The 10,576-nt window shown below is 37.3% G+C and overlaps 1 long non-coding RNA gene across 1 annotated transcript; it reads right to left on the bottom strand.

Moving 5' to 3' along the window:
• Positions 1–1,155: 1,155 nt before the first annotated feature.
• On the bottom strand, positions 1,156–1,669 carry LOC141593111 (uncharacterized). Its single transcript, XR_012521287.1, has 3 exons — positions 1,576–1,669; positions 1,366–1,450; positions 1,156–1,245 (listed from the first exon to the last, which is right to left on the bottom strand). It is a non-coding gene; the product is annotated as an uncharacterized LOC141593111 (long non-coding RNA).
• Positions 1,670–10,576: the final 8,907 nt, after the last annotated feature.

Here is a 10,576-nt window from a genome sequence, read left to right on the forward strand (position 1 = left end):
GTCACATATATTATTTTGAGATAACCTGTAAAATTTCATAATTTTTGGACTTCTCATGCTCGAAAAATGGATTTTTCATTATTAAAATCGGATTTAAGTGAAAAATAGGTTAATATCACTACTACAGATACAGCCTATAACAACGGGTAAAAACCGTTGTAAAATCAAAAAGCGGACGTTGTTAAAGCGGCCGTTGTAGAAGGTATTTACAACGGTTTGCTTATTTAGTGAAACCGTTGTCTAAAATATTCACCACGGTTAAAAGCCGTTGTTGTTGGGTGTTCTCCGTTGTGGAAAGTGTTTCAAAATTATGGAGGGAATAATATAACAACGGTTGTCGTATGTATAACCGTTGTTGTAAATTTCCCTCCAAAATTGTGAAGTCTTTTGACAACGAGTTTATGGTACATACCCGTTGTTGAAATTTTTAGTAACAACGGTTCTTTGTTTAATACCCGTTGTTGTAATTTTACCTCCAAAATTGTGAAGACTTTTAACAACGGTTCTTTGTTTAATACCCGTTGTTGAATATTATGCGCGGGTATTTGTGAATGTCATTCACAACGGTGTTATTTTTATTAACCGTTGTGAAAGGTATTCACAACGGTTTTTTTAGTAACCGTTTTTATTACAAACTCCTAATGTTTTGAAAAAATAAATTTGTTTTATGTCATTCAAAAACCTGCATATGTCAGCAGCACCATATACCAGCACCAGCATAAATCACAGCTGGGTTCATCAGAACTCAATAGATTCAATTCAACCACAACAAAGAAATGCATCATCATATATATATATATACTTACAAGGAGTTGAATTTACATGAACTTATCATTCCCTAACTTCAACAAAAAATTTACTAATAAGTTGATCTAAACTCTGAGTATCATGCATTTCTAAATATATTCTAAGACGTAGTTGCCCCACATGTCTCTTACCTCGTCTATATCTACGATTGAGTCTTGCTCAATCTGTTGTGAGACGGGTTGATTGCATCTTTGCGGAAAAAACAAAGAGAAGACATTATGGTATATATAGCGAAAGAAGCAAGACAACATTAGCAACATCATGGTATATATAGCAGCAAGCAAGACAACATTAGCTCTAATTTAAAAAAAGTAATAAACACATGTTTAAATTATTACTAACCTTGTCTGGAATAACGAGATATCTTCGCCTAATAATCTCCAACATGAACCGACAAGCGTAGTATCCACATTGTATGCTATCTGGCTGGCGAGGGGCCTATTATTACATAAAAAAAAACAGACGAGAGAAGGCTCACATCAGAATCTTGAACTTTAGGTATTGTATTAGTATTAAACACAGATTTTGCACATAATGTTATTGTATTTGAGCACGTACCCCTGTTATCGTAATAAAATCAGGGCCAACATCAGAATCTTCCGTGGGTTGATCCTGCTCGTTTGCTCTTTTCTTCTTAAAGGCCCTTTTTTAAATAAATAAAAAGGAGGCGAAAACTAATTTTTTTTAGGGGCAAAAATATGAAAGAGCTTTTTTCTATAAATAAAAAATGAAAATGTTATTATAAATAAATCAGTATTATAAACTTACATATTAATCAAGTGCTTAAAAGTCTCGCTTGGTTGATGATGTAAAGAGTCCAACCAGAAAACTTTATTCCTTGTCGGCATGATGGCTGCTAGCACCCAATTAGGGATGTCAATTTCACCCGCATCCATCAAAACCCGATCCACCCGATCCTAAAAGATGGATGAAAACCCGACTTAAATGGATGATGGATGGATGACGGATGAAATGGATGATGGATGACGGATGGGTTGGATGAAGAAATTCCACCCGCTATCCACCTGACATCCATCCATCACCCGATTCTATTACTTTTTATTTAATTTTTTTTACATATAACACATTATTAAGATATAAAATATTTAAATTTTCATATTTATCTACTCTCAATATAGATATTTTGTGAACTTACCAACTAGAAAGTTAAACTAAGTAATTATCTAACTTCATTTTTGTAGAGAAAAAAAATCATTATTTTTTTTAAACTTGAAATATAAATATACACAACACCCGTTTATCACCCGATCCACCCGTTTCATCCACGGATGATGGATGGATGGATGACGGATGATATGTTTCATGGATGACGGACGGGTTGGATGAGATTTTAAAAGAACGGATGGATGACGGATAAGGCTTCACCCGACCCGAACCCGATCCATTGACATCCCTACACCCAATGAGTCCTACATCAAGAGACATCATCATTATTAACAAGTACATATATTAGGTATGAAAATGCAATTGTAGGGGGAAACGTAATATTAATTTGTTTATTACCCTTTTTCATTATAAGCGCAAAAAATCAGCTTCTTGGTTGTCGCCAATTGCTGATCAATATAATCTACCCGTTGTTCGAACGAGAAATCCGGAATAAATAAAGATAAAACATAGGGGCACAGGAATCCGTATAGATCAGATGGAATATTCTTCTCGGGGATCACTCTCAATTTCAATATCCTACATTATTACGGTATTAATTCCGGTATTTAAAACACTATCTAGTAGTCAGAATATTAGACTATGAAATTATTTATTAAGAAACTTACTTCATCCAAACAAATATGTGTGATATATCAATCTGGTCTAGGCCAGCCCATACGGCTAGCAGATCCCATGATATAAGCGCTTGGCGCTCAGCCCCTAGAATATCCTCCTCGAGCGGAATAACTATCACTTGCTCGGTGGCTATGCGATGGCCAGCCTCCTCATGCAGTCTCATCATCGTCACCGTTCTTACTTTTTGCATGTAATCCTTCCCTTTATATTGTGTGGAGTTTAAAGTCCTAACTTTCCGGTCCGGGAAAGAATGAGTCTTTGATTTTGTGCTACTACCACCAGCCTACACATGTAGTAGATAATTAAAATAATAAAAAATCCAAAGGTAACATATCCTAGTTGGAGTAATAAAAATAAAAGCGTACTTAATTAAATACCTCGTCAACTGCTCTTTCAATGATGAGGTAGTAGTAGCAGTAAGACCGGGGACTTAGGCTTATCGGTCTTTTTTGTCCCCTACACAAAATTACCATGCTTTTTATAAATACAGACAAAATATAAATAAAGGGAGCGAGGTTAATTTTTAAAAAAATGGAGAAGTTAATTAAATACCTCATCAAGTTGTTGTGAAGTCGAGGTCGTTGGCATGTCCGTGGACTTAGGCTTATCCGCCAAAGCCGGCTTTTTTGTTCCCTACAAAAAAAAAAAAAAATAACATATAAATTTAACATATAAAAACATTCAACAATTAAAAAATGTAACATATATATAAAGGTATTTCTTCTAACCCCAACTGCTTTCATTTCTTGAGGCGGCGGAGATATCTTCGCCAAGTAGATGTGAGTTTCGAGGCCATTGGATGAAACTTCCAAGCGCATCTCCCGAATGGTAATGTCGTCACGAATCGGGACAGGCGGTTGAAAGTTTTCATGGCCTGGAAAGACCGTAGTTATCTCTACTATTCTATGATTCGGCAAAAGTTTTTGCCATGAACTACGATTTCATTGCTGCTGCGATTTGTTTTCTACGAGACCCCGGCCAACACGCACATGTGGCTTTTCGGTTCTATTAGGGTCAAAGAATATCGGCCTCTTGTTTACGGCCTGAAGAATATACACATACATTATTATATCTTTGCAAAAACGCTTGAAAGATTCAAAAGATTTTGCAAAAACGCTTTCTCTCGGGGCCGATTTTTGCACAAACTTCAGCATTCATATAAATTTAACTAATTAAACACTTCATGCATACCTTATCGAAAACAGGAACCGACTTGAAGGGTATGTATGCTTTTTTTCCATCAGTAGTCTTCTCAAGTTGCATCTCTTTTTCAGACCCATTATTTACCTAATAAAATTAACCAATTCAATGGCACCATGTCGGAAGTTATAGCATTAGAGCCGGCGGTGAACACACCCCCGATCTTACCCAAAAAAAAAGAAAAGAAAAATAAGGAAGTATTAGGTACCTGATCGGCTTTAGTTGTTACAACTTCAGAAGCATTATTAGGTACCTGATCTTTCTGAATCTCGTTGACCGATACTTCCTTCTCATGTATTGCCAAGGTAGTAGCGGCCTCTTGACCAATCTGTTGTACCTTATTATTACCCCTTTAGAAATGACATCCTCCATCATCTTCACTTCTTCTTCGGAAAGCTTACCTCCGATTCAGCTTTAGTAGTACGGATGCCATTAATCAAGTCGCTTGCCAAGAATGTAATGTGTCCGCAATTTTTATCCCAACAATAACATGTGAATTGAACTTAAATGAAAATAATAGAATAAATGTTACCATGTCACCTTCTCGGACTTAGTCTTCCTTTTCTTCTTTATCTCGGGCGGTTTTCCCATAATATTTCGTTACTCCAACCTGTAACGGGACGCCCCTCAAACGACCTGGATGTTCGGGTCGGCCGATCGCTCTAGCAAGAACGTCATTACGACCACTGGGAGTGAATTTCCCTTCTTTTACCTCTTTCAATACGTTGTCCTATAATATATTAAATAAACTTCAAATTATATTTGTGACTAAAATAATAAAGTTAGTAATGAACTCGTCTTAATAAAATAATGCTTACTATGTTGGCCAAAACTTCCTCATCATATTTGTCACGCGACGACCGGGATCCTTTAGGCGTGTGCCCTTGTTTATAAGTTACATGCCGATCCACCTCTTTCACTCCCTTTGCCACCTACACATTAACATGGTAACCTTTATACACGTAAATGTGTATCAATGCAAGTCCAAGTGTGATTAAAAAAATAAAGTCTCACAGGGGAATAATGCATGCTACTTACGAGGTCCTCTTCTATCTTTCTGTAACCGCCTCGAGAACCATAGAATTTCCCCTTCTTGCATGAAATGTTAGCACGATTTCTTCTGCTAACGGCCTTCAAATAATTATATAAAAGCGCAAGTAGATGAGATAATAAAAAGATTATATAAAGGACTCATTAATTAAAAAAATGATAGGTAAATCGTTAAAAGGCGAGGATATTTAACCTGAAACTTCTCAGTAGTTCTCATCTTTTTTAAAAGATCCCATTCTTCCTGCTTGATGGTGGGACACTTGTTTTCCGGTGGGCTCTTACGCATCTCCCCCGTTGCCTTGTCCACATACAACCAATCCCTAGCAACGCCACACCTCCACTGCCTGTGGACATCCGCTGCCTTATGCATTAAATACACATCATTGCTTTTATCGGGTATAATAAAGCCTTCCTTTACACGAGCCAAGTATAACTCCGCCAATTTGGGATTCAAAGTTCTAACATCATCTAAATGGATAGGCACAAACTGTCTTGTGGAAGCACCAATCCAACTGGAGAAAAGACCCGCATTTGGACCAGTAGGGAAACCCATCTCACTCCATGTTATTTGGAACGGCTGTTTAGCGGCTATAGCTGCAAGGACTTTCTTGCACTTCGTAGCACCCCTCTCACCAGGCTTATTATCACCAGGCTCATTATTCTTTTGACTTCTTTTACGTTTTTCACCCATGATAATCCTAAAACCCAAATATGAATGATATAGCTGGAAATGAACAACTTAACAACGTACATGCAGAGTATTATCTAAAACCCTAAACCCTAATAGGAATGAAAATTTAAAAAAACAGATTGAGCTTCTAAAATCCTAAACCCTGATAAGAGGTGTAATGTAGATGATGCGGGATGATAAATATAACAAGGAAGACGAAAAACAAACAGATGCATGAAAAAGAAACAAGATGATCGTCTTAAAACCCTAATGACGAAACACAAAATTAAAGTGAACATACCTGTTGATGATGATGATAAAGAGAACGAGCAGGATGATAAGGGAAGGCAACGGAATCTGGGCTTCGGAAACTGGGCAGGATGATAAAGAGAGAAGAATTAACACAGGATACCAACGGTTGAACTAATAATGTTGTGTGTGTTTGTGTATGGCATGCTGTATGGATCTATATTAGTTTTTTATTAAGACAAACTATTAACAACGGGTGCTCAAAGAAGAACCGTTGTTATATGTTAATAACAACGGGTCAATAAAAGTAAACCGTTGTCAAAAGTTTATTACAACGGTTAAAATATACCCGTTGTAATATATTTTCACCAAATTCGCGCCAAAATGAAATATGTCAAAAAAAAAGAATTGACAACGGGTAGAGGTACTACACCCGTTGTTGAAAGTATTAACAACGGGTAATTTAAATATAACCGTTGTTATTGTTGAACCTCTTTTTTTTTAAAAAATTACTGTAATTCCATTACAGTCCAAACCTGTAACAATACATACTGTAACCAGCAGAAGCACCAACAACATTATTCAGCAATTTCAACACCAGCATCCACATCTAATAATAAGATCAAGAAAATAAGACAACACCAAAGATGCATGCATACTTTGTGTCCCGATGAACTATCTCGGGATCGGGGCGTTTCTTGGATGTCATAGTTTCTTCGTTAACCCAAATACCTTCACCATGGTCATCACGCATATAGATGCTTTCAGTGTCCTCATGATCAGTGTCAACATCGTCGAAATAAGATACAGTGGTAGACTGATCCATTCCCTCAAAAACGACATCCTGATCATCATCACCATTATCGGATGGACTACTCCTTCTTTTCCTTATAGACAGTACAACAGACCACTTCTTATCCATAGGATCGGTGACATAGAACACTTGTTTAGCTTGGGATGCCATTATGAAAGGATCATCCTTATTATTGCCAACCTTACCCAGATTGACCAACGTAAATCCCATCTTATCCTTTCGGACACAATGGATGTTGTTATCAACCCAGTTACATCGAAACAAAGGCATTGTGAAATCAATGTAATCTAGTACCAATATTTCTTGAATAACACCATAATAAAGGCATTTTCCCCAAATAGGCTTTTTATCTTTTGAAGTAGTTGCCTCAAATTCAGAACTCACACCACTAATTTGCATTGTGCTCACCTCATCTTGCTCGCGGGTGTAAAAAGTATATCCATTAATGGCAAAAATGTTGTAAAAGGTGACCCTTGCATTTGGACCTAAACCAAGACGTAGTAACCTAGGAGAGATGTCATCACCAGTTTGATCAAGACAATCGTAAGACAATATTCCTAAACCACTCCGGAAACGTCTTCGTATGCTCGTTCGCAATCCACTTCTCGGTCTTGTTTTGGTGATCGTATTTGAGCTCATCTTTGTGTTGTTGAATATAAGGTTGCACCTCATCTTCGTTGTTTAGCACATACATGTGTGCTAAATGCAACATTTCACGTGTCACAATTTTTTCAACCCGGCCCCTAATACCTTTTCCGGTCATCCAGTCACTATGACGATTCTTAGGAACGCCAATCAACTCCTCAGGGGAGAGATGAGCGTAACAATATGAAAGAACTTCATCTAAAATAGCGCGTTCAGCAATACAACCTTCCGGACGATACCGATTAGATGTATAGTCCTTGTAGACTTTCATCAATCTTTCGAAAGGATACTGGTATCTCAAGTACACGGGCCCAAGGTACAAAATCTCCCTAACCAAGTGAATGGTCAGATGAATCATGATAGTGAAGAAAGAGGGTGGAAAATACATTTCCAACTGACAAAGAGAGGTTACAACGAGGTCCTGCAATGAATCCGCGTCATCGGGATCGATGACTTTCTCGCATATGGACTGGAAGAAGAGACAGAATCTAGTTATAGCATATCTTACCTTTTCAAGTAAAATGGAACGAATAGCCACAGGTAGTAATTGTTGCATCAAAGTGTGACAATCATGTGACTTTAACCCGGTGAGTTTTAGGTCTTGCATCGACACTAGGCTTTTGATGTTCGACGAATAACCATGTGGCACATTAATTCCATTCAAGCATGCACAGAACTCTTTTCTCTCATTCCGTGAAAGGGTAAAAGCTGCTGGCGGTAAAAATGTACGATTACCTCTCTTCTGTGGTGCCAACTCTAGCCTAATACCCATCATTTTCATATCTTCCCTAGCTGCGGCGTTATCCTTTGTTTTACCAGGAACATTCAGAAGGGTATTGATAATATTATCACGACATTATTCTCAATGTGCATGAAATCGAGGCAATGCCGACCTCCCGTCGTGCCAATATGGAAGTTTATCAAAAAATATGGATCTTTTCTTATACCCACGAGTAGACAATTTAGAGCCGCTCTTCTTCCCATAATCTATCTCAATATGCTTTACTTTCCGATAAACTTCATGCCCACTCAAAATTCTAGGAGGTTGACGAAGTTCTTGTCTTCCATTGAATGCTTTCCGCATCTTGCGATAACAATGGTCATGATACAAGAACCTCCTATTTCCCATATACACATACTTACGAGAAGACTTCAAGTATTCGGACTCGATATCCTCCCCACACAATGGACAAGCCTCTTTCCCATGAACTGTGTGCCCGAAAGGTCGCCATAAGTCGGGATAGTCGGTTATTGTACACAATAACATCGCTCTCAAATTGAAAGTTTCGTTCTTATATGCATCAAATACTTCTATCCCACTATCCCACAACAATCGCAAATCATCTAGAAGAGGTTCCAAATATACATCTATATCATTTCCAGGTTGTTTAGGGCCGGAAACTAACAACGACAACATCAAATACTTTCTTTTCATGCACACATATGGAGGTAAGTTATAAATAGCCAACACTACCGGCCAAGTACTATGTTGGCTACTCATGTTTCCGTGTGGGTTCATTCCATCGATGGACGGCGCTAGACGTAAGTTTCTAGGTTCATTGCCGAACTCGGGATACTTAGCGTCGAACGATTTCCATTGCTTACCATCTGCCGGGTGTCTTAGCTTTCCATCATTTATTCTTCCTGTTTCATGCCAAGTTAACATTTTTGCATCATCGGGATTCGCATAAATCCTTATGACACTTGGTATCAATGGAAAATACCACAACACCTTAGCCGGGATCCCTTCCTTATCCTTATAACGCCACTCCAAACATTTAGGGCAATTGGTTAAGTTTTGATATAATTTCCGATACAATATGCAATCATTTGGACATGCATGTATTTTCTCATATTTCATACCCACTCCTCTTATTAGTTTTTTCGCCTCATATGTCTTAACAGGTAGAACATTACCATCGTAAGCAACTCCTTTATCAAGGCTAAAAACTAGTGAAACACGTGTCACTCACCCCATTTGCCCCCTTGATATTATACAACTTCACCACATCCGACATTTTTGTGAACTTACAACCAGGATACGAGAGGTGCTTCGTACTCACACAACTTCTCATACATGTTGTTAAGGTCATCCCAATTACTAGTGTCATCACCTACATCTTCAAAAGCAATCGACTCATCATCATTCTCTTCATTATCTATAGACCCAACATTCAACTTCTCTACTTCCAACTCTTCCAACTCAAAAAACTCGGCAAACTCAGGATCATCAGTTTGGCTTTCGTGTACCTCAACATCATCTTCTTCAGAGTTATTCTCTTCCTCTAATGATTCCCCATAAAAAATCCAACGTGTATAGGATCGACTAAATCTCCACTTTTCTAGGTGTATTTTAACGTCCGGAAAAGCCATATAGCTAATATTACCACATCTTTCACAAGGACATGCAATACTAGAAGAACCTTTCAAATTGTTCGAAACGAATTCATAAAATTCTGCTAAACCATCCTTGTAGGTGCGGTCACTCATATTTGCATCAATCATCCAAGTTCGAGTCATTATTCTACATTCGTAATAATAGGCAACTAATTCAGAAAATACAATAATAAGCAAACAAATTAACGAAATTCAGGAAAGCAATTAAGCTAAATTATCAACAAATTAGATAATAACCCAAAAAATCCTATATCTAGTTATAAGCGTTGCTAAGAAACATATATATACCTGATTGATAAACACGATGAGGGAGAGAAGACGTGACAACAGTGACGGAGATGAAGACAGAGAGACGATCAGGGAGGAATGGAGGATGATATAGTAGCAGTATTAGCTTGTGTTTGTGTTTGTAGCGTATAGCAGAATAAAGCAATATGTTGTTCTTAAGATTTTCATAATATTAATAACAACGGTTATTGAGTCTACAACCGTTGTTAAAAAGTATTAAAAACGGGTTCTAATATAACCGTTGTGATTACTTTTCACTAATTTGGCGCCAAACCATTAACAACGGTTAAAATTTAACCGTTGTTATTAGTTTTTTCATTAACAACGGTTGTTTAAGTATGACCCGTTGTTAAAACCAATAACAACGGCTAACAACACATAACCGTTGTAATTAAGTTTGGTAAAATTCGCGGAATAAATTCTACAACGTGTTTTGATGATTTTCGTGAATAAGCGTTGTTAAAGGGCCGTTGTGGTTGCCTGTATTTGTAGTAGTGTATGAGATAAATTTCGAATCTGGTCATAGAAATTTAGTATGTTGTCACATGCAATTTTACAAGATGTGTGTAAATTAATAGGCTATATTGAAGTCTTTGTGCATGATTTATGATTTTTGAAGAAAAATAGCATAAATAGTGACATTATTAGTGAAA

This window comes from Silene latifolia, chromosome 1 (genome assembly GCF_048544455.1).
Source record: "Silene latifolia isolate original U9 population chromosome 1, ASM4854445v1, whole genome shotgun sequence".
NCBI classification, from domain to species: domain Eukaryota; kingdom Viridiplantae; phylum Streptophyta; class Magnoliopsida; order Caryophyllales; family Caryophyllaceae; genus Silene; species Silene latifolia.